The 25137-nt window shown below is 38.0% G+C and overlaps 1 long non-coding RNA gene across 2 annotated transcripts in view; it reads right to left on the bottom strand.

Moving 5' to 3' along the window:
- Positions 1-5034: 5034 nt before the first annotated feature.
- Positions 5035-25137, bottom strand: part of LOC146424545 (uncharacterized) — a 33455-nt gene continuing 13352 nt past the window's right edge. The window contains exon 6 of one of the 2 annotated variants that reach the window (XR_014847001.1): positions 5035-14190. This is a non-coding gene — a long non-coding RNA (uncharacterized LOC146424545). Of the gene's footprint in view, positions 14191-15198; positions 25132-25137 lie in introns of those variants that run through there. The other variant, XR_014847000.1, reaches the window with a different exon arrangement.

The raw sequence follows: 25137 nt of genomic DNA, 5'->3' as shown, positions 1-25137 counted from the left end.
CACTTCCACTCACCACAGACCAGCTTCACTGTGAAATTTTGTGCATCCTTCTTTTCTGAGTGTTACCCAATGGCTTTATTTTCATATATACACATTTTTATTCCAGTGAGCTCAAAATTTGTTCTTGAGTAAATGTTTTTTGTGATTTGTATATCCCCTGCCAATTTAAAGTCCTAGAGAAAATAGAAAGTTAATAAATCAGAGCAAATCCAGTAGGAGTTACACAACTGAGAAAGCCATGTTTAGCTAGGGAAACATGGCAAGAGTTGATTGAAATGAAGAAGTGACACTACAATGTACAGGTTCACACCTATAAAAGATAAAGAAATAAAGAAAAGTCTAGCTATAGCCTTTTCCTACTTGTCTCCCTGTCCTTACCACCATATTTAGTAGTAGAAATATAACATTACAGAAATGTCCTTTGACCAAACACTGGCTCAGTCCAAAAATACTGAAATTCTTTGATACCTGTCATGTTACAAACTCTACCATATATAAACCTTGTGGTCAGTTCTATTCTTGAACACCTGGAAATGCATAGCTTGATTCATCAGCAATTAACAACAATGCAGATGCTGCTACTCAGCGACATCTTAGTACAGGCATTTCATCTGGAATTCCTTTAAGGATCTTCAAACTGTTACAGAGAGTTACATATAGTACATATTTTTGAACATGCCTGAAATGCAGACAGAATTTTAGTTCTTCAGCACCACAGGGTACAGGATAGAAACTCTTCTGTCACCTCCTTAGTCTCCATATGAATTTGTAAATGTGTCCTGAAAATTACCATTAACAAAGAAAGCAAAAATCACCTTTAAGTGCATCTATCATGTGCACCAAAAAGCGACAGCCCAAGCTGTTGTCAGTCACAGGAGTTCAATGCCAAGGGCAAAATATGGCCCTGAGTCTATTGCCTCTCTCTCCCTGCTTCTCTTTGCCACAATAATCTACTAAATCAAGCACTCTAAGAGCACTATTAATTTCTCAACATGGTTCTTTTTGAGCTAGTAAAACCATAAAGAAACAGATATCTAGTACTGTTTTATTTTATATTTGAGTTTCATTTACTACCTGTGTTGCTAACTCCTTTTCGATAAGTGAGGAAAATCACTGAACTCAGATCAAAAAAATTTTTGCACACAGACTTAAAAGTCAAGTCTTATACAAAAATAATTTCTTTGAACATGATGTTCGTTACTTATTTTGGTTTAGTATAAAGGCCTGGGACTGAGTCCTACTGATTTCAGTCAGCTAGTTTTGATCACTGTTTCTCAAATCACAGTGACATTTTCTCTAGCTCCCACTCCAAGGACACCAACCTGCTTCTTGCTTGGAATGACAGGTTCTGAATGGGAAATCACTAGCATCAAGATCAGTGCAAGGTCTGCCTAGTGCAAAGTGTTAATGAGCTAGCTTTGTGCCCTGGGGGACAACGAACTTGTAACTAGTTTTGATCACAAGCAGAAGACTAGTAATTATGAACTGGTCCTCTTTTTCATCTGTGCAGTGCAACATCCACACAGCATACCAGTAGGGACAGTTTGAAATTATTATAATGATTTAGCTATTATTCACCCTGTACCAGATTTCAGTCAGCACCTAAAAAGCAGGCACTGAACCCACAAGGAGTTGGCAGGAGGTCTCAAGGTGGTGAGATGTTGATACCCAGGGACAGCAGTGGGTCAACAGCATCTCCCTTTTCATCTTTCATGAAGTCATATTCCACACCAGGACATAGGACTGTCCTATTTACACCTGCTGGAAAAACTTTACTCCTGACAAAGCTTACCTAAGATGGAACTGACCCCAAATGATCCCTTTCCTTTAAAAGAAAAAATGTTAGCTTAGCACTACACAATTAAAAGAAACTAGGATGACTGGAGACCCTGGAAATATAAATACCTCTCTGACACCAATGTACCAGCACTTATTTGAAACACCAGTGATTGCTAATCAAATGCCTGAGAAATATTTTCACAGATCATTTCCCTATCTGGATAGCTGTTGCACAAGCACAAACCAAAAAACCAAAAAACAAAAAAACCAAACAAACAAACAAACACAAACAAACAAACAAACAAACAAATAAAAAAGAATGTTCCATCACTAACTTAATAATATTTGACAGTGTTAGAATGAAAATGACTTGTGGACAAGAATACATGGCTCATGGTCTTGCCCCTGAGGGTAACCAGAAGTGAGGCAAGCCTAAGAAATGGTGTGTGTATATGGAATGATCTTTGCCCTGAAAGCCTTTTCCAGGTTCTAATAATACAGGGAGAAACAGGGAGACAATTACAGACAACAAGAGAGGCAGTGATTTCCAATATCAAATGATTATTTATCTGCTGTAGACATCAAAATAAAGGACATTCTTAAGCTGGCTATTCTGTAATTCTGGAGACCATCCCCCTTGTTCCAGGAGGGGAACGAGGGCTAACTTTACAGAACACAAAAGACCAAACATAGTAAATCCTATTGCTCCCTCTAGAGCTGGTGTAGGACTTCCACTCCCAGAGAAGCTGGCAACATGCAGAACACACAGACCTCCAGGTCTCTTTTTACTCCCCTAGCTTTCACTCTCTACAGATCCTTGAGGCCAAAAGACAGATCACAACTATAATTTACTATATTGCAGAAGTCAAGCCATGCTCCTTGAACTTGTTGCAAAAGATGACAAGATGTGCAGAGGTCCTTTTTGTTTCTGATACACTTAGTTTCACACATGCTTATTAAACTTTCTGCTAAGTATGTAGGCTGTGACTCAGATGTGTCTAGAGATCAGACTAGAGATCAGAAGTAAAAAGTCAGGTGAAAAGCACCTTTAAGAGAACCATAGCACCAAGTTGTCTTTCTATTCCTTTGGAATAACTGGCATAGATAGGCAGTTTTCAGACCACACTGGAGAAATGTTCTTGGCTTTGTTGAAAGTATAAATCTTGAACTAAACAAGCTACTTCCATTTCATCTATTTTCCAAAGTGAAAGAAAATATAATGCCTGAATTTTAGCATCAATCAATAAATACAACTACAGTTTAATACAAATGTTGCTTTTCATTACTTTATACTATGACAACTTAATTGGATGTGAAAGCTGAAAAAAATCAAGAATCAAAGCTCCAAATCAAGGCACCAGATATTTAACAGGAGTTCTCTTCAGGCTCACTGCTGCAAAAATGCATGAAAAAGAAAGATCCCATGTGTGGTATGTTGGAAAGCAGGAGATAACTGAATGAATAAAATTATATCAATTTCATGGTATGGAAATTTACATTGGAATAGAACTACCTAGAGTCTAATAAAGACCCTGGGGGGTGTGTTGCCTTAATATTTCTATTATTTAATTGAATAGGCAGTAGAAACCTTAGGCTTTTCATAATATTAAACACTACATAAAAATGATCAACTTACAACCTCCAATTCAGCACCATAAAATAAGACATTCCCATTTTTTTCTATCTTTCCCCCCCACAAGTATTTCAAGTAGCATTTTTACTGCAAATTACATTTCCCATTTGCTGTTACTATCCCCTCATTTAAATATGTATTGATATCAGTGACAAAAGCATGCTAATGTATATTTCCTCATATCTTTTTAAGGAAGAAAATTATGGGGAGGTTTTCTGTATGAAAGTTAATTCTCCATGTCTTATAATTGTCTAATCATGTTTACCTGAGTGCAAACAAATTCAAAGTTCTGGTTGATTTGGATTCTTCACCCCTAGAAGCAGAAGATTAATTTTCTGGGACAGGAGTGGAGATCTGCTGGAGAGCTGCATCATCTACAGGAGCTGCAGGTGTGAAACATTTCTGAAGGCTAGAGCATTACCAGTTAAGGCAACTGTAGCTAACATGCTGATAGTATGCAGGTAGTTCTTTCAGTGTCATTGAACGACATCCTTGACAGATTTTATACAAACAAAGCTGTATTAATTGCAACTGCTTTCCTTTATTCCCTTCTTATCAGTGAAGCAGTATGGACTTTGTTACTGACGTCTCCTAAAACTGCTCTTTCCATCTTCTGGTCAAGAGTAGCTTGTGCTGAGATTATTACCCACGCAGAGTAAACGAGTTTAACCTCGACAGCCTTGGAGCTTTGCACCCAGCTGGTGCTCTTGGACAAGACTCAAGTCTGGATCTCATAGATGTTCTGTGGATATTGATGTTTGAGTCAGTTTTTGAAACAGATTTTGTCTTTTAGCTTGTGCTTTCGGAAACACTAAGGCAACAATGAAACAAGATCTACTTACAAAGTTTCTTTGAAGATGTTACAGCACTGCAAGTAATGTTGCATACCAATGGTTAGGCTGCAGGGTAGATACAAGTGAAGGATTCAAGTTTTTTCAATTGAGAGTTTAGAGAATTTATTATATTTAACTATTATTTTGGGGCCAGAGACAGCTTGGTACTTTATACTGCCCAGAAAGGGCAGGAGGATGTTTAATGTGATAAACTGGCAGTTGAAAACCTACAAGAACAGTAAGGAACAGCAAAATTGAGGCGAGGGACCAAACACTAGGACAGACCTAGAGCAAATTTCAGAAACTCCGAATGGCTACACTGAAAATTAACTTCACTGCAGGGAGACAATGGCTAATACCCTTTTGAAATTTGTTAGTAAGCTGGCTGAGAAACGGTCTACAGCTATTTGACACAGGATAACAAGACATATTTCTTTAAAGATAGTAAAATATCAGGGTATGAATTACATAATGCAAACTAAAACACAATTACATTACAATTACATACATTTACATTAAAATAGAAACACATTACAATTATTAACCTTAGCAAAGAGAACGATGCTTCACAAATAAAACTAAGTGCATTGTCTGTCTTGTTGCTTGACTGCCTTTTGGCAGTAACCCCTCACTTCAGGGAGACTTCCATTTGTTGTCAATGAGCCCCTCTTGAACTCCTTTGAGATACTTCCAAGGATCTGCAAAACATGAAGTTTCTAATGTTCCCCTGAAATCTGTTTCAAGTGCGTATATCACAGACTCTTGAGTGCCAGTGGGATGCTCTGCAGAATAACCATCTCAGATTTGCTGAGAAGACCAGGTGACTTGTGTTCACCCTTACCCAGGGCATTTTGGTGGCAACCACAGCTACACCACAACTTGAGTGTTTCAGTACCTACTCCTCTGTATGCTAGATAATTTTACAGTGCAGGTGGAAATTCAATATTGTTACCAAAAAAGTCTCTGAGAATAAAGGGCTCTCCCTCCCTAACCATCCAATTATCCTGTGAGTGCCAGACAATTCAAAGACCTCTGCTAAATAGGATAGAGAACACAAAATGAGAAACATAGCAAAACAAAACTAAAACTAAAACAACTTACTAGGCTGATACATTCAGGATTGAAGCAGAAAACAAAGCCACTGATCAAAAAGCTCCAGCTCCTTCTTCTAAGGATCAGAGTCCTTGCAGGGGCCCCTCAACACTTCGTGAAAGGAATCCTCCACTCACAAATCAACAGAATTTCAAAGACAGAGGAAAAAAAGTGAATTTTAAAGCAGTCAGTAGGAAACAGACTCTGTTTCACCATAAGAGCTCCACCAGGACTGTTGTGCAGAGGTGCTGGTAGTCAGGAAGAGAGAAGTCTGGATTCAGCATTGAGGGTGAGCTACTCTGTGCTGCTGAAGGTGATGCAAAATGGGGAGTTGGTAGATCTTCTGTACAGAGGGCAATGACTGACATACTGTGATCAACAGCACATGTTATAAACCAGATAAATGAGTTTTATTCGAATGAATGGGAAATACTGAAAAGTATTTAAAATAGCACAACTTTTCTTTCTGTTCTTCAGAGGATGTTGTGAACCATCTGTCACTGAAACTATGTGCTGAAGGAAATGCAGTGTAATTTAGGGCAGTGTTTGCACCCTAGTAAGAGTAAACTAGATGCATTAAGGGTTGTTTGTTTGCTTGTTTGTATGTCAAATATTTTCTTTTCTAATGTTTTCCCTTCAGTTGCAAGATTTGTACAGAAATTGTGTGGAGGCTGTCAGTAACTAGACTTAAGTCACCAGATGTCATTTATATTATCAGGACAAATCCTTACATATTGAAAGGAACCACTTCTATTTAGATGCACATGTCATTGCTAGTCCGAAGTTTGGTAGCTACCCTGGGGACAGTGCTTGGTCTTTTAGGTCTGATTGGATTTGTACTGCCAGTGTGAAAACAATTGTGTGCCAAGGGCCATTGGTCAATGCAATTTCTGCAATCACAGAGAGTCTCATATTGTGGTATATCTTGTTCCCTTATAAATCTTTTTGCCTGCAAAGTTTTGTCACTGCTGTTGAACAGCCCTGCTAATTGTCTAGACATTTTTAAGTACTGAATTTTTCCAGAGATTTCTAAACATTTTGGGATGTCTGAATTTAATTAGTGTACAGGTAGAGAAACTTAGGCACAGGTAAAAAAAAAAAAAAAAGGTGTCCAGTGATAAGACACAAAGGAGACAAAAGAGATTTGGTAAGGAAAAGAACCTGCAATAAAAGCATTCATTATGTTATGACTTTCTTGTTCACATCAGTCATGCTGCTCACTGAACCATATATCCAACTCTTTGCTGCTGCTGTGGTGTGGTATGTGTGCAACAGGGGACTAAACAAAATTCTGTAAAATTTCCCTGGAAGTTTATCCCATAGGGTTTTCACTACTACATACACCACAAAATCAAGATTTGTGCCACCAGCTGTTGCAATTAAATGGCTTGGGCATGATACTCTGTAACAGCTTTTTTTTTTTCCTTATCTCATGTAAACCACTGGTATTCAAAGACTGCATAAAGAAGGTACCTCCCTCTGCAGGAGCTGAGGAGGGCTGCAGGTTTCTGCCACTTGTTTGAAGGAGAAGCACTACTTCCATGATGTTTCTGGAACACTGTCTGTCTCTGTTTTGTGAAAGGAAACCCAGGAGCAGGGACATCAGTGCCACAGGGCACAGTGGAACAAGAGTCAGGGTGTTCAGCCAGTTTGGTGGCCAGGATGCAGTGGGAGAGATCTGCTGTCTCTAGTGCACCAGGAAGGCAGATGGTGGGATCCAGCCCAGAGTTGGAGTCTAGCTTTATTTCATGCAGAACCTTGTGGCAGGCAGCTGGGGACTAAACCAGGGTGAAATGACTAGCTACGTAAACACGCCTGGCAACAGAAAAGGCTGTGTGAGGACAACTTCAAGTAGAACCAAGTCCCAAACCTTTCTACTCCTTCACCTGCCTCTGCAAAGAGGCTGCTGTTTCTCTGCCTGGCCCATGTCAATGTTTTAACACATAACACATATCACTTAATGCTTGAAGAAAACTTTGAAGATGAAAAGCGTTTTCTGAAGTGCTTATGTGTCATAATTAGTAAGGAAAGAACTGAATTGCTCTGTCAAGAAGGCAAGGAAAGGACAGTTGTCAAAAAATTAATAGTATGAGGGTTTTTTGCATGAGCTGTATATTCATAATACTGTGGTAAACCTCTTTGTCAAAAGTGAAAGACAGCTCATACTAGTGCATTGCTGCTGTGATTAAAACTTAGGATTGCATGGTCAGGTGCTCAGTGCAAGATTTAAAGCTTTTGGCTAAAAGGTTTTATTCTCTAAAACTCTAAACAGATAGAAAACAGCTAAAAACCTGTTAGAACAAAACTTTAAGGAATCTCAGTAGAGAATACACACATGTGGGCTTTTACTCCTCTTTTCTAAATTAATCCTTGGAGAAGCAGTGTGGCACAGTAAGAAATTTGTAGTTTCACATAATTTTGGTGTGAAGCCCAGAAAAACTTGGCAGATATAAAAATGGGATTGTAGAATTTATATGCAAGTGGTTTGGCACTTTTTCGTGGCTTTTTCAGAGTAGCCTAGTTTGATAGTGAATCTGCTTGATAAATGGAAATACTTTGCCCAAAATAACCAAGCAAAAAGACGAAACTGTCCCTGAATTTTGACTATATATTTTATTTAAATTAAAAAATATATAATTCTATGCAGCATTTCTCAGAGTAGGCAATAATCTCTTCTGGAGGCAGCATTGTCTTTTTGCTCTGTCCTTTTGCAAAGCATCAGGAAGTTTTTACATACCCTAGTGAATCTCTTCAACTTGTAATCAATAACTAAAAATGCAGAGCCTCTCAATCAGCCTCTCAGTCTTGGAAATACCTCAGATCTACTCAAAGTCAGATTGAAATTCTGACAGTACCTGAAGAAGAGAGATAACATTTAACTTCAGCTGTAAACTGAATGTCAGACACAACTGTTGAAACCACTGTAATATGAACTTCAATCTTTTTTCCTCCTTCTTTACTTTGCACTATTTATAAAGCTTCTAACTTAGAAAGTAATGACAAAATACTGATAGTTCTATTCCTTGTTTGTGTTCAGAGAGCTGCTTGTAGCATTATGTGAACAAAATAGTTCTATTCTTTTCACAGCAGTATATGAAGCGAGCTGGGAGAATGGATCAGATCTTTTCCTGATCTGTTATAAAGACAATAGATGAAAACCCAACGTTCTCAGAATCTTGTTTCTGGTGAAATGTAAGGGGCAAACTTTCATTTTTCCATTTCCAAGGTCTTTTTGGAGACAACTAGCAGGAAATATTTTAATATTACATGTAAATGACCCAAATTAAGAGATGCTGAGATAAATAAAATGCCCACAGAATCATGTATTTTATTTACTTTTCAAAATGGAAAGGTGCTTTAAATTAATTTGTTCACTTTCTTTATGATATGAACCTGACTCACATCCTAGATTCAGCCTTCTTCTTTCCACAACCAAGTGATTCAATGAACATGAATTATTGATACTTTTGCATATTGCATTTTTGGTGTGTTTACAGAGTAACACACACAAGACAATATTATTCTCCAATGTGGAAAGAATGTGGAAAGCTAAGCAATATCTGTTCTACTTTGTGAAAGTGAGAATTTAAAAAGCAACATAATTTGTTACATCATGCATTTAATTACCATTCTCTTCAATTTGCAATCCAGCTTTCTCACCGGGAATTTGAAAGAACACATCAATTCCATTTGTTCTGTTGTGCTTAACTAGAAGCACCACACACTTGTGAGACAGTGAAAACAACCTGAAGTTTCACATGTGAGATCCACTTTCTTTTCACAAGTAGAAAAATCAAAAGCACGAAAGTCACTCCTATTTCTACATCCTCTGATTGTACTTTCTAAAAGTGGTAATGGTATCAATTTGTCAGGAATACAGATTTTCTAAAAGATGTATTTACAAACAAAACTTTATGGTGATGTTTTTATGAGTATATTTTCCTTCAGTGACAATGCAGTCAAAATAGTTTAAGTCAACTCACAACAGAAGTAAAACTTTTAAACTCTTTGGGATGTGGCAGAGTACACATGGAAAAGGTAAGAAAATTGCTTATTTAGAGTTGAGCACTAGTGGTTTCCATTTGGAAACCTGTATTTGAATAAGACAAATCCTATATCAAAAAGATGATACCACGGCAAGAGCAAACTGAAAATACATTTTAGGCAAATTCTTTTTAATTTTGGTTTCTCTGGTTGTTCTTGCAGACACTTGATTTCAGGAGCCAAGTTGAATTTTACTTCTGAGTCACTAATGTGTACAAATTACAGCCTGCTTGGCTTGTTTTTAACTCCATCACACAACTAAACTGCTTTATAATTTCTTGCTTTGTCTGCCTTTACCAACATCTGAAGGACCAAACACAGTCTAAAAGGCTCAGAAAGGGAGAGAATACTTATGCATACTAATTATTCATTTTCATATACTTAAAAGAAACCCAACAACCTGAATCAAAAAGGTTCAAAACAGTTTACTCCAATGCAATAAAACAGGGTGCTGTGGGAATCGACTCTTCCCATTCTTCTTTAAGAAATCCAAACAACAGTGTCAACTTGACACTGTAATGAGTCAAAAAACACATCTATGAAGTAAGCTTTCACTTGAGCAAACAAAATCATCTCAGCCAATGCTCAACAAAGTGTTTTTGAAAACAAAAATACCTGACACTCACTTTTGCTCAGTGGAAGGTTAAAACTGAAGGATGCCAAGGAAACACCAGGATACAGCCTGCACCATATTTGCATTTGCTAGTGTAATACTTACATGATGTATCAATTAGCTTATAGGCATTCAGAACTATATTTAACCTTCATTCATGAAAATAATGTAGCCCTTGATGATTTCAGCAGAGGTGGAATCTTCCTCTTAGCAAATGGAGATAACATGAATTTCCATAAAGCAAGAAAGCAATAAAATATCATGAAGAGAAAAATAAGCTATTGTAGTCAAGATCAAAAAACAAATCAACAGGAAATAACAATCAGCTTTCAAAGCATTTAACAGACATAGCAATTATAAAGCAAATGAGAAATTGGTCAGTAGTCAATGGGGAACTCCTTCACTGAAGTCAGAAGCACAGAGTTCAGAAATACAGCATGTGGTTCCAGGCACCATACTAAAAAAAATAAAAGACATGTGGCACAGAAGAATAAGGCAATTTTCCTCAAATAAGTGCATCTCTTCTATAAAGGGACTCATGACCATTTGTTCTCCCTGTATGTCATTGGCAGCACAACAAATTTTGAACACAAATTATAGTTGTTAAGGAAAGCTATGCTAAAGATTAGAAAAGCTCTCAAGCACTTAAAGTTTAAACTTTTTGGGTGACTTGTGGAACATCCTTCCCATTGTAATTTCTTTTCCAAGACTGTAGGGAAGCAACATACATATTTGTTCCACAATAGCAAGATGACTTACAGAGTCTTTCGGACATCAAAACATGCATTTCTGTAAATCACAGTACTCTCAAAGACCCAACAGAGTAAAAGCAATTGAGGGACAGACAGGGGAAATTAAGTTTATCTAAAAGATTTAATGCAAGCTCTTCCTGCCCCCTTCACCCTGCCATGCTTCTTCTTGTTCCCTCTATAGTAGCTGAGACAGTCATTCCGTTCCTCCCACGTTTGCTGCATTGCTAGTTTTGAGGCTGTGTGACAACTACTCTTGCTCGTGAAAGGCAAGGTGCTATCACCTTGCTGGAAACACATCTGAAAGTTGCAAAGTAGGAACTTGGCCTTGCAAGGTCAGAAGAAAGGACCAAGAGTCTACTGCAGCCAGAATTCCTTGCTATGCTGTGGAGCAGACATCTTCAGCTGCCCCTCTCCTGGTTTGGAAAGACACAGGTATCCAAGCGGAACTCTTTAACAGTGAGTGCATGAGCTGGATGGGGATAAGCCATGCTTTCTGAATGGCCATTCTTAACCTCAGCTGGGATCCATTTGGATGAACCATTTCCTCAGGCAAATTCCACAGGAAGGCTTTACGTTACCTCAAGTAAATCTACCATCCTTCAAAGAGAGTTGACTTAGGAAGGGCTGAACTCATGTGGACAGCTCCTGAGCTGCTGCAAGCTGGCCTTGTCCCCTGTGTTTGCCCCACTGATGGTTTCTGCCAGATGGAGATTCAGTCTGCAGCAACACCTTCAGAAAATGGTCATTCTTTGCACTGTCATGGTAAAGTAGTATTCATAATTAGCAGTATAGGTGTACACCCTTTTGGGAAATAGGATTGGAAAAGCTGGAAATAGGTGGGGGAGTGCACACACACATATATGTGTAGAGAGACAGACACACAGTCCAAGCTGTCCTTCCTGCTTCTTAAAAAACAAAACAAAACAAAACAAACCCAGCTTTTAATTAAGGCTTGGAATTTGCTGTTTTGATTTTCCCACTCCATTTGCTTTCTTGACAAGCTTAAATTAGATCAGAATAAAAAGAATTGCAGGATTTTTATGAAGGCAGTGTCAAAAACATGTTTATATTTTTCAGCTGGGAACAGGGAAGATCATTGTATGCCCACTGATGATGCTTCCACTCATGACTGAAGAGGCTCTTTATTGTATATTTATGCAACTCTCTGCTAGGCAGTATTTCATTACTTATGGGGGTTTTAATATCAATTTGAATGAGATTTAGAACAAGATCTGGCATAATAAATATTAATTAATATTATTAATAAAATACCAATTTTCTGATATATTTTTATCACTACACTTGTAGTGAATCTCCTTTATTGTTTCTTGAAATATATTTTCTTCTTGAATTTTGCTGGGGTTTTTTTAGGTAAAATAATTTGTGGGTTCTACTCAGTTAACTGCAGACAATATAAAAACACTTCTCAGCCATATGAATACGAAAATATGTACATGCAAGTGTAATCTGTACCGGAAAACACTTCATTTCAAAGAAAAACAGAATCTTACATAATTGTAAATGGATCTTGCAGCCAACTTTGGCTTGCTATTGGAAAGCACCATGGTATGTGATCTTACAATCAAATATATGCCACTCTGTCTGGTGACAAAAATGTGAATTAAAGCTGGAATTTTCCACGTGACTCTCTAATATCCTCGTTCTTGGTGGTTTATCAAGCCCCTATCTTCTCTTTTCAGTTTTTCACGTGCCTCCATACCTCCGTGCCCATAAATTTCACAACTCGCCTCTGCCATCTTGTGGGAAAACATGCGCTGTTACTTCTTCACAAAAACGTGAAGAAAACTCATTAAATACAATTTGTGTTCAGAAGACATACCTAGCAGTTAGCAGAAAACTATTACTTAAAATCAAAAGTCATAAAAATAGTATATTTACCATGAAATAAAAAAATTACCATGAAATTAAAACCCAAAAATACTAATTTCACTAATTTCTAAGTATTTGCCAACACCATTAAAACATTTTGTTCTTCTTTTATCATAATACTTGAGGGTGTAATACTATATATATAGTAATATAATTTCTATGCACATATAGCACATTAATGTACTCTATAAATTCAAGAAAAGCTGTTTTGAAATTTATGAAATGTTTTGACATAAGAAAAATATTAAACTTTGTTAAAAGACTTTAATTTGTTTTGGGGAGTTTAGGGGAAAATTTCTACAAAACATTTCTGTTTTTCTCAAACTGCATTTTACCATGGATGTTTTAGGGTTTTTTTAAAAGCCACAGTGTATGCTAAAAATTGATAAAGGTACTGACACTAACAGAATAAACTTTATCAGATCATAATTAGAAAATTTACAATGTGTCATATCAATGTATGACATCTTAAAAAGCAGTAGAATTGCAAAAATATCATCGTCTAACAAAAATTGTCTTCCTTATTGACACCTCTTTCAAAATTTTCATGATCACAAATATTTTCTGTACCACACCTCTATGGGGCAAGGAAACATCCTTGTTTTTTACAAGGTCAGCAGTGGCAGTATAAAGGGCTGGCTGTCCCCTCACTTGATGCCAGAGTTATTGTACCAGACTGTGGCACAGCATCACTCTGGTTTATGTGAACAAGCAAGCAGATGTCAGCGCCGGACCCGCAGCTCACTGAAGACTCACAGCAGTTGCAAAAGAGGAGGAAGGTCTCTGCAGCAGGGGATAGGCAGACAAAAAAGTAATCTGTGCCTTCCCTCTGTCAACAGCAGGGATTGGCCAGCTGTGCCATCTTGGGTGATTTCACTCTTTCTATTCAGCTGCTGGTAGGTCTGGAGTTGGGAGGGACATGAAGATACTTGAAAGGTTGCATGCTGCATGCTGAAGGGACCAGATTTTTTGCAGTTCCATCCAAGTTTTTAAATGCCTTCTCCCATTTGGATAGACATAAAAATGGGCTTTCTGGTAGGCTGAATACTCTTGAAGCTGCTGCTCAGGCTGATCTGGTACCGCAGAAATGCTGACAGCAGTCTAAGGTGTTGCCATGCTAATTATTTCCCATTAAAGGTAACCAGACGCAACCATATTCTCTGCCTGGTCGACTCGCTGCAAGTACCTTAAATTCAGATGACCTGGTCTGAAAGTCTAGGTTTGCTGTTGACTGGCTTTGTCAAAATACCAGGACCTATTGCTTTAATTTGGGTAGAGCAGATCCTTCAGTCATGCAACTTACTCATCCTCAAGGTCCAACAAATACAGATGTGTTTACACTGTATGCACAAAGAAAGCATAAGGAAATTGGCCTGTTAGCCTGGTTACTTTCACTCAGGCATAAAAGTGAGCTTTCAGCTGTCTGTGCAACTTTTTGCAATCTTGTCCACTTTGCAGAGAGATGTCCCTCTCTTCTTTCACTCAGAGGCATATTTAACTCAAAAGATACTCAAATCCATATGACTGTGGTGCATGGTGGCCTTTAGATGTGAACTGCATGGAGAGAAAGATTAGACAATGTAAGATTTCTGTATTTTCTGTCATGAAGACTAGGCTGAAGCACCCAGAAAAATGGTGGAAAGATTGTGATTTGAGGAAGGTCAGGCATAAGACAGCAATTGGACAAAGCAACAATAAATTTGGGATCCCTCCCATGCCTTTGAGTCTTGAATTACATCCTATAGTATACATTTCCTTTGTTCATGAACTGAGGTGGATAGGAATTAGTAGTTCTTAATTGAACAAGGTATTTTTAATTATAAAACCCACCTTTTCTTCTTTTGCATTGAGATAGAGTTAAAACTTTTCTCTGTACAGTTAACAGAAGGTAGAGAAAAAGGGGGGAATTAATGTTTAATTAATGAGCAATTCCCTCATCTCTCTTTTTGCATGTTTCATAAATTCCTCTTATAGTCATTTCCTTTCTGGACCACTGAATATGTATTTATACAATGTGGAAAGTCTCATGAATGTAGTTGTATAGAACTTCAGTTTTTGATAAACTGCCACTTCCTGGGGAGAAAAGAAAAATTTAAAAAAAAAATCCATCATTTATTTGGAAAATTGCCAAACACTTTTGAAAAACAAACAATGAAAGGAAAAATAGGAATAGATAATGTCTTTGCTTTGTTCCCACCAAACTTCTCTCTGAACTTGAATGAAAATTGTAAAAGAAGAGAGAACACTCCCTGCTGCTTATCCAAGAGGCAAATGGAGGAGTTTATTTCCACAAGTGTCTGCAGCTATATCGTTCACTCACCAGTAGCTGTCATTGTTATGGCACAACATGTTGGAAGAGGCTGCCTAAAAGCCAAATGAGTCAGTAATTAGCTAACAAGAGTTATCTTACAAAGAGCTACCAAAGGTCAGAGAGAAACTCAGGCAAATGATCTGCTCACGGGTATGTATGAAAGCACATTTCTCTGCTAACGCTGAGTGAGTGCTCAGCAGTTACTGACAGCTGCTTGTTGGGTTGGCTGTATGGTGTCAGACACTGGGTGATTGCTGTACCAGTAAAACATCATCGGTGTAGCAACATGAATGACACAGTTTGTTGTACTCCTGCATGTATATGTTCTTGGATGTGTCCCACAACTAAGCTTGTATGTCAAGATTTAGACATTGGGAAAAAATGGTAGAAGGAGCAGTGTGAAAGATTTGACTTGCAAATCTCACAGTACAAGGTGTCAGTCTAGTCATACTTAAAACATCCACTTAGAATAACTCACACAGTAACTGTAACATACTATAGAGAGAAATCATGAATATGCAATCACAACAAAACATTTCAGAGCCTGATCGCCACCTCTGTCAATTACAGCAGTCACTTTCTGTGATGTTGTCTTGTCATTTTGACAGTGATTATACTTTTGTGTGGTGTATTGCAGATAATACACTTCAGCTGTTTACAAATAAAACTGTATCTTACACTTTCACTGTAACAGTAGAACATCTAAAGTAAGGAAAATACTCCTCGTAAAAATACTTTCACCTAACTAGTCATGCATGAGGTGCACTCAAGAAAATCATCCTCTGTCACAACTGCATGACGTGACCAACCCTAACAAAATCAAGTTATGCTGGAGATTTGCAGACAGTATCTGAAAGCAGTGCGAAGGATTTTTCAGCTAAATAATGTTCATAACAGAATATTTTTCTCCAAGTAAGCAAGCTGTTTTTAAATAAATCATTAACATAAGCTTCTGAAAGCAGCATATTTTAAATACAGCAAGTTTTAAACATCTGTTGTTGGGCCAAACATTTTATAGAGCTCCTGTGTGCAATGTTCATACTTATAAACAGATCTATTCATGACGCTATACTCTGACTGTTCACTACTTCACAATGATATAGAACAAGGCAAGACTTACTAAAAGGGAATTTAAGAAAATTGTAGAATCATCATAACAAATGAGGTTTGTAGAAATCTTTGTTCAATAGCTACTCACAGGACATTACATTTTTAATAATAAATATACCAGTATATCCTCATCATTCAGTTTATTTGGCATGGAGATTAGAGTATATGAGGGATACATATCTCAGTTGTCAGTAATTATTAAAGCATAAATATCCTCCCAAGTTCTAGTTATAAAGGACTTTAAGAGATTAGATTGTAACAACAGCTAATTTAAAGTAAATACAATAAAAGACTAGAAACTCCTTCTTGTTTTTTTTGCATTTGCTGTCTCTCAGATATCAGATCAGGAATCTTTTACTGGTGATAATTTTAGAGAGAGTTCCACGTAGGTATAGCATCTGATTTATTACAGGTATTAAATTTTTAATCAGGGGCTTTAGACATTGTCCTAGTAATGATGTAATGGAGATGGTATCAGTAACTGTGTGACAAACATTGCCATGAAAAATGCACGTAACTCTGGACCAGTTACATTTTCAGTGATAACTTTAAGTGACCAAAATTGACATTGTAACTCTGAGTAATTAGAGTATTCATATAAGAATGCTGAATGAAACTGTTTAATAAGTAGGTGGTAAAAAACATTTCAAAGCATTTTACCTTAGAATTTTTACACACTTTTCACTGTTACCCATCAGCACAGCTGAACAGTAACTGTGCAACTAGGCAGAGAGGACAATAAACCCTGACTGAAATGCAAATTTGCTGAACCTACTGGGAATCTGTCTTTTACACAGCCAGTAAAAGAAATCTGTCCACACAGACCCAACACTGAATGAATCACTTCTATGTTTGTTATCTCTACCAGTTTTTCCCATGTGGTGCTATTTGCATGGTACCATTTAACTAGTGACAGTCAGAACAAAGCACAAAACAATATCTATTTCTAGACTCCACAACATTAATAGTTCACTCAACTCCTCTGTGATCATTATGAGTAAAATACTTGCACCCAAAGGAACCTTTTGGTTTGCCAGAAAGTTTAATGCTGATGGTCTTATTCAGGTTTATTTGTCCTGGCATTTTTCCAAACATGGTGAGGGCAAAAACTGCAAAACTGATCATCAGCATTGTTACTATTGCTAGCAAAAGTAGTCCCAAATATCCCTGAAAAATAGAAGGGGTGAAAGGGCTTAATAAAGTATTACTCCCCTCTTCTGAGTCAATTGAATAATTCAGACATACTTTGCAAGCAAAATAAGGCAAACTTAAAAGCACAGTTATTTAGTGCCTACAATACACCAAAGGCACACATGCTGTTCCTTCTAGCTCCTCTAATTGAAAAAGTGTAGAATTACAGAATCATATTGAAGAGATTCAAAGCACAGCAACAATGGTGTGGTTGTCATGGATGGCACAGGTTTAACAGGAAATGTCAAGAGGAATTTGCTTACCAAGGCACTTTAACTGCTTGAATATTGGTTGTACAAGTACTGCATATCCTTTCAATGGAAAATGCCTCTTAAGTTACTTCAGATTTTGAAGTGTTTGTTTAATAAATGTCCTTTCAGGCACCTTTGTATTTTATTTCAACAGATACAGTAGCAACGAAGTGTTTTGGATAAATATTTTCTTCCAGTATTTTTTCCTGTCTGTTGAGGGCTTATTACCACCATCTCTTGGGTCAATTTGTATAGACGCTTTTAGCTCCACATACAGACTCTGCATGTAAGATGTAAAGAATTTTCTGGAGTAAATAAATTCTATTATGACTCAATACACATGAAAGACAGCTAAGATTTAACAGGCTAATAATTCCCATTTCCTCACTGCCCTGAGAAGACTCCCTAAAGGCTGTTTGGTGGGCTGGGTAGGCATCAGGCAGAGAAAAGAAGCTGAACCATCACCATCTCCACCAGTAATATCAAAAAGAAAAGGAAGGGAAATAGCCTATACAACTGACAGACAACACATTTCATACTAATGGAAGGAAATGCATGTTGTTAGTGCACAATTACTTTGTGAAACTTATTGCCAAGGCATAAATCTTTTTGTGCTGTGAGAGCACCCAGGGCCATTCTGAACATGACAAGGGAAAGTGTCATCCTTTTGTCCATAATCAAATCAGGTTTGATGAAAATGAACATTTTTTATGGAGTCTAACATTTGTTTTTACACTCTTCTGCTGCAGCTGACAGTGCCCAGGGTTAAGGAAACTTCCCTGCTCAACCATCCAGGAGCCACTCTGGCAATCACTCTTGCACCACCTGAGCTGGGACCAAGGCCCTTTCCGAGCTACAGCCCCCCCACTCACACAGTCACACCAGGTTTCCTTACTGGGTTGACCCCAGGTTTCCCATAGCAATGTCTCAGATGTCCAGATCCTCTTGGTGCAATAACTAAATGATAAATCAGCATCTTGAGCCAATGCCTCCTAGGATGGACCTGGAACAAAGGAACTCCTGGGCTTTTATATCCTCACAGTCTAAGTGTGACAAGGTCTGGGATCATCAGCTCCTGCCCTGTCTCAGTGTCTGGTACCCTGGCTGGGTCACAGGTCCCCAAGTGCTTGTGCTGAGGGTCAGCTCTTCATGGCCACTTTGCCTGGGCTCCACCAGCCAGAGCTCAACCTGCAGCTCCCACTGCAGCTGCACCCTGAGCTACCTCAGTGAACATGTTCCTCAACATCAGGTATGGGCACAATTTACTGAGCTGGATGGATCACCACCACTACCTTCTGTGATCCCAGATTCTGCAGCAGATAAAATGTTTGGCTCAGAAAACCTTGATCTATATTATGACAACACAAATGTATCTAGATCAAATCTGAACTGATTTCCAAGGCATATCCAAACAGCTTTCCTTCTGCAGTTTTAAATTTTAATCTCAAAAAGGATTAACCTATTAGGTATTAAAAGCAGGAAAAGTAGGAATTCAAGTGATAATGACTAGATACTTTTTTACTAAATGCTTTTCTAATGGACAAAATACATCAGGATTTTTCTAAAACAATTAAATGCTGTGTATGAATTACTGAATATTAACTGAACATACAACACCAATCACAACACTTTGAAAAATCAATCCCACTTTTTTTCCTCAATTTGCCTCAGACTTCTCTTAGGGCAATCTTTTCTTAAGAAAATGCTTCACTGTGTTGCCAAAAAATACCTACTCAAAAATGCACTTCACTGACTGAAACATGTAAAGCCCCTAAATAGCTTAGGTAAATTTTTTAGTTCCAGAAAAGTTAGTGGAAACATTCCAGTTGATATACAGCATCTTGTTTCTGAATTCCTCTCCTGCCCTGTGCTTCATTGACAGGTATTCAGGCAAGGAAAGACCATTACTTCACCTAGTTTAACCTCCATTGTAATAGAAAGTTACAGCAGGCTTGCAGCACCTGCTGCATCTCCCACCCCCTTCTATAAATGCCACAATCCCATAGGCCAAAGTAGGTAAAAAATCCAACTGAACAGAGAAACAGGGAAGATGTAGATGGCAGGAGGTGTTATTATGAATGGGCATCACCTGTAAGAAAAGAACAGTTGCTGGTACAGAATATAAAGCAGAACGTAGAGAACTGGAGTAAGTTCAAAGCCAAATAAAGCAAAAGAAGCAGAAGACAGAAGGAGAGATCTACTGGCAGTAGATAAGGGGTTTCACACTTATATAGCAGTATTAATAAAATGTGTAAAAGTGACAGATGACACATACCAAAACATTTGTCTGTGCAGCCAAAGCAAAACAGTTCAAGCTGATCCTCAACAAACATGAAGCATAAAGAAACACACTGAAGAGACTTTCAGTGGGCTGAAACACATGATAGATCAACATGTGCTGTGGGCCTAAGCAGCCAAGGGAAGAGGTCAGATTTAAGAGTTTGTCAAGACACTTAAATGGACACAGCATGAAATTGCTCTCAGCAAGGCTCAGTCCTTGTGTACAAACTTGCAGGGATTCATGTGGTCCACAGTCAGGTCACAAGCACTGCAAACAGATGAGGGAAATGGCATAACAACAGTTCATCGACACTGGGTGCCAAATGGTCATAGAAAATCCTTCTTTAGTGGGGCATGGAAAAAGCCAAACTTGATGAACACTGAATTAAAACAAAAAAATTGCATAGAAATTCCTGGATTCAGTAGAAGTATTGGCCCTAAGGTTAGAGAGAGGTGGAGGCAAGCTGCATTGCAGCAGGATGGAAGCATCTGTCAGAACACAAGGGTCTGAATTCTGCAGAGGTAAGAGTAACAACGTTAGTTCTGTTGAATCCAGAACAATCTCTTCTGGTTCAGCTTCAACTAGTACTACTTTAAAAGTGAGTGGTAGATATATTTTAGGCCCTGCTATACATCTCTAGTGGTGAAATAAGAAATGATGTTGCAGTTGTTAAATCACGGACTGTTTATCTTGTTTACAATCCAACAAAATAATTGCTGCTTGATTATAACTACAAAAAGGTTTTCCATCCAGTCATAGAGCAGATGTTATTTTCTCCCTGAGCAACTCTCAGAGGACTGATGCTGCACATTTTACAAATCAAATCACAGTACACCAGAATGATGTTCACATCCATCTGATCACAGGCTTTTTGCTGTTGCAAGCCCATCATAGACCTCTAGCTTCTGAGGACTACTTAGTTTTATTCTCACTTGTACAGAGCAGGCTCATACCAGGCAGATTTACCTTGAGATAACAAACACAGTGGGCCAGGTCCTCAGCTGAAATCCACGGAGGTCCACAAATTTATTGTTAGCTGCAAGGCTACATTTTTTTCTGCCGACAACTTGCCTTCCTTTCACTGAAACAAATATAGCAAAGTGTCCCCCACACCTGACACATACACAGAGGTACAAAGGCATGTGTATGCATGCATAGAATAGCATTATATGAACCCAAGGTACAAACAATACCCTAGGCTGACACCCAAAAATTATAATAATTTGTTTTCCTTTGTAATGGCAATAAATTTGGAAAATAAAATTAGTACTCATTTAGCAAAAAAAAAAAAGTTATGAGGTCCTTCCACTGAAACCTTTTCACAATACACTACCTTGTATCAACTATTTAAACTTTGAAAAACTTAAGTATTTTTTCACCTTTTTGATTTGGATGGAAAAAAAATTGATGGGGATCCATATCTCAGTACTGTTTTTTATACAGATATTGACATCACAGCAGTTTGGACATACATTTAGCAAAGAAAGAAAAATAAGAGCAGACAAAAAATTTTAAAACAGAATAAGCTAGAAAAGAAAATTACCTGATTAATTGCAAAACAGGTTCCAGTAATTAAAATAGCATTACAGGAACTGCAACTAGGAACAATGGCCCTGGAGATGTTTTATTTTCCCTTAAAGACAGCCTTTTGGCTGAGACAATGGTCTGCATGGCAGGCTGGGACAGTGACAGTGTGGTCCTGCTGTAAGGAATTGTCTGCAGTGCACAGACATTTGTTTCTTGGGTTTCTCACTCTCCTCTGTACCTCAGTGAATGTTCAGCCTGAGCAGTGACACCAAGCAGCTGGGTGGGAGATGCTAGTGCAGGGGCATCCAGGCAGCTCTGTCTGCCATTCCATCTGCAGCAGTGTGGACCAGGTGAAATTGTTTCTCTTTGTCCCTGGACACACCTCTGCTGTGTAAAAGAGCAAGTCAAAGGAAAGAGGATGGATAGGAAACAGGACAAAAATTTCTGCCTGAGATCATGGCATATGCATTTTGTGGGTTAGCCCACAATGGTAAGTGAGAGGGAGAGGGATAGACATCTGTTTCTCCTCTTAGTGCTCCTCCTAGAGAGATTCACTTCTGTGTAATCTGCTGAAGTTGTTTTTATAACTGCCTTAGTTAAGATGCTGCTATTCAATAGCCACTGTTTCAGTTTCGCATTTCCAAGCAGTCGTTCCCTTCCACCACTTTTCAGAAAGCCTGCACTGTTCGACTTAGCTGAAGAGGAGTGAGCAGGCACAAAAGTTTCACCCATAGACAAATATAAGTGAGAGCTCAGGGATATAAACACAGCCTACGCACCACATAATTTTTTGAGAGTGACAGAATCACAGAATATACTGAGTTGGAAGGGACCCAGAAAGATCATTGAGTCCAGACCTTAGATGAATGGCCCATACAGGGATCAAATCCAGAACCTTGGCGTTATTAACAACACGCTTAACTAAGTTAATTAGCCAAGCCTTATCCAAAGAAGTCTTCTCAATATGCTAGTGGTGAAAGCAGTTACCATAACAAAGTTTGCAGGATAACACGTCAGCAAGCAAGAGAACATGGAGGGAAGATGCTGGATTCCACTTCATTAGTTCCTTTCCACACCAAAACCAGTGATATTTCCCAAGGTCTACGTGCACAGATTTAGCACACTCATTATCTGAGCGTGGTAGGGAAGACACATTGCGTACATCCATTACAAAATGTTTCACAAATTTTCTATTGGACAAATAGAAAACTCTTGTCCATCCAAGTGAATCACATGAAGGATAATATTCATGTTGATTGTCAAGTAAAGAAATGTAAAGAAGCACAAAGCTCCTGCAAGTAATGGTCCTTTGTCATAGCTTACCTGGAAAATACATTCAAAATAATAGTACAGGGGAAAAGGTAGTATATTTTATAAACAATAAAAATACAACTAATAACATGCACTTTTACTACTAACTTTAGAAACCTTAAAAATTGTAGCACCTCACTAGTTCTCATATTTTAGGGAAGATTGTCAAAATTCTTTATATTTTCAGAAACAATTCAGTAATTTTTCCAAACTCACATATGAATTTCAAGGGGAATTTAGAGAGGAAACCAATACTAATAAGAGACTGTCAGTCAGAGTTGTTAAGAAGTGATTAAGACCCTGGTTTCCTTACAGATCCCTGTGCAGATGGAGTTATCCATTAGAGTCTGTTACACCACTGATTACTCTGATTAAGTAATTACCCTCACCATCTCTGAAAGGAGGACAGATTTCACTGAAAAGGTTTGCTAACTTTTGCTAAAATTTTGAGACTCTCTCACAAACATTTTCAATGTTTCTAGTTTTCCTAATGTGCAGTCTGACACACTTCAAAAATCCCTGGCTTTCCATAAACATGCTAATAATTCACTTTTAATAAGTTTACAACTGCCTGCTATGAAAGGAAATAACTAGACTTGTTAATATCCTCTAGAAGTCTTGTTCTGCTCCACTGCTCATATAATGAACATTTGGCACATGGTATCACCCTTTCACACAGATCCTCTATCTCTCAATGCAATATGGGTTATGAAGTAATTTGGAGCACCAGGCAGCAGAACTTCATTGTTGATGAAGGATTTCATCAACAATTAAGCTTCTTCTTTGGGTCATCAACTATGATCTTTCAAGCTTTCAAGAACAATGCAGGGTTTAATCAAAAAACGTGGGAGTGCTGGTAATGGCAGTTTTTTGGTTTTGCCTTCATAAACTTGTATTGTTCAAACTGCCAATTTTTCTTTTCTCTCCTTTTCTCTGTCTACCTCACAACACCAGCAGGAGAACAGTAATGTTGCTGCTGCTCTTCTTTCTTTCTCCACTGGCCATCTGATGCCATGAAATGTCCTTTGCAATTATTCTCTTGAAGCTCTGGAGGATCAGTGCTGAGGTGTGCCCAATACCACAATTGCCTCCAACTCCCTACAAACCAACCAAGCAGATTCTCTTTGAGAAAACAATGCTCCTCTTTGCTAAGAGGCAAGACTACAGACTTTTCTGCTTAAGGACCTTTTGCGCTCAATTAATTAAATATTTCATTGCACTGGAAAGCTAATGATCTATCTGCCCAGCCAAAAACACCGTGACACACCGGCCAGTTTGGAGAAGATTAAGGAGCAGTTTTTCTTGACATCAGTTCTATCCTCTTCTGACAAACAAAATGGACAGTATTTAGGAGCAACAGTGTCTGCACTTTTAGATATTTAATTTGCATTTGCATAAGAATCATTAGAGGTACAAACCCATAGCTATGGAGAGGTAATCTTAATTTAACATGGATTGCTTGTATCCTTCCTTATAGTTAAAAAAGTAAGACTTGGAATCACCACAATAAATAAAAAATTTGGAACAAATTTAGACAGCAGCTGCAGATTGGAGTGAGTGCATGTCCTTGAGCCTGTTTTCATGACAATGCATAGAGAAAATGAGAAAAATGCTTAATTTTTATCTTCTTAAAAGATTGGCGGGTAATTTTCATCTTTGTAAAGTGAAACAAAAGCCAATCTCACTGATGGCTTTTTCCTTTCAGTTATCACAGCTATGCACGGAGCATGTGAGGAACAAAGAAATGAAGCCCCCATCTCTAGGTCTCTGAGAGTGTCAAAATGAAGCCATGATTAAAGGATTAAAATCATACAAATGTCAAACACTGGATTGTAGAAGGAAAAAAGAGATGAAAGGCAACAATATACAGAAAACAATTTTCCAAGAAAACTGAGACTAATTCAAATTTCAGAAATGGCACCAGTTGTATTTAAATAGAGGATGGAGTCTTAATCCAAAATAATCCGAATTGATATTTAGGTAGGTTATCCCATCATTCTTTCACCTGACTTTGGCTTATTCCAGTCTCCCTTCACACCATTTATAATAAGAAAAACTAAATTAATATGCTTTGGGTTAATATAATTTCAGAATTTTATTCTTGTGTAATAATTTACCTAGCTTGTCTGTCAAGAGAAGCTCAGAGCGCTGCAATTGATAAGTCTGGAGAAGGCAAGGGAGGCTGTGCTAGGATTACAAATGCATATAAACCAGATGGGAGTAAAGAAGAGAGAGGAAGATTCTTCTCAAGGGTACCCAGTGAGCAGATAAAAAGTAAATAGCACATGTAGAATCACAATAAATACCACTTAAGCATTAAAAAACTCCCAGATTTTTTCTGTGAGGGTGGTCAAGCAGTTGAGAAGGTTATCCAGAGAGGTTCTGGAGACTTCATTCCTGAAGATACACAAATCCTGACTGGTTATGTTCCCGGGCAACCTGTACCAAGAGACCCTGCTCTGATGGATCAGTTTGATGATCTCAGAGGTACCAGTCACAGAAATGCTGTAGTTCTGTAA

This window comes from Lichenostomus cassidix, chromosome Z, assembly GCF_008360975.1.
Source record: "Lichenostomus cassidix isolate B80296 chromosome Z, HeHo_3.0, whole genome shotgun sequence".
NCBI lineage: Eukaryota > Metazoa > Chordata > Aves > Passeriformes > Meliphagidae > Lichenostomus > Lichenostomus cassidix.
This window is presented reverse-complemented; position numbering and strand designations above follow the sequence as displayed.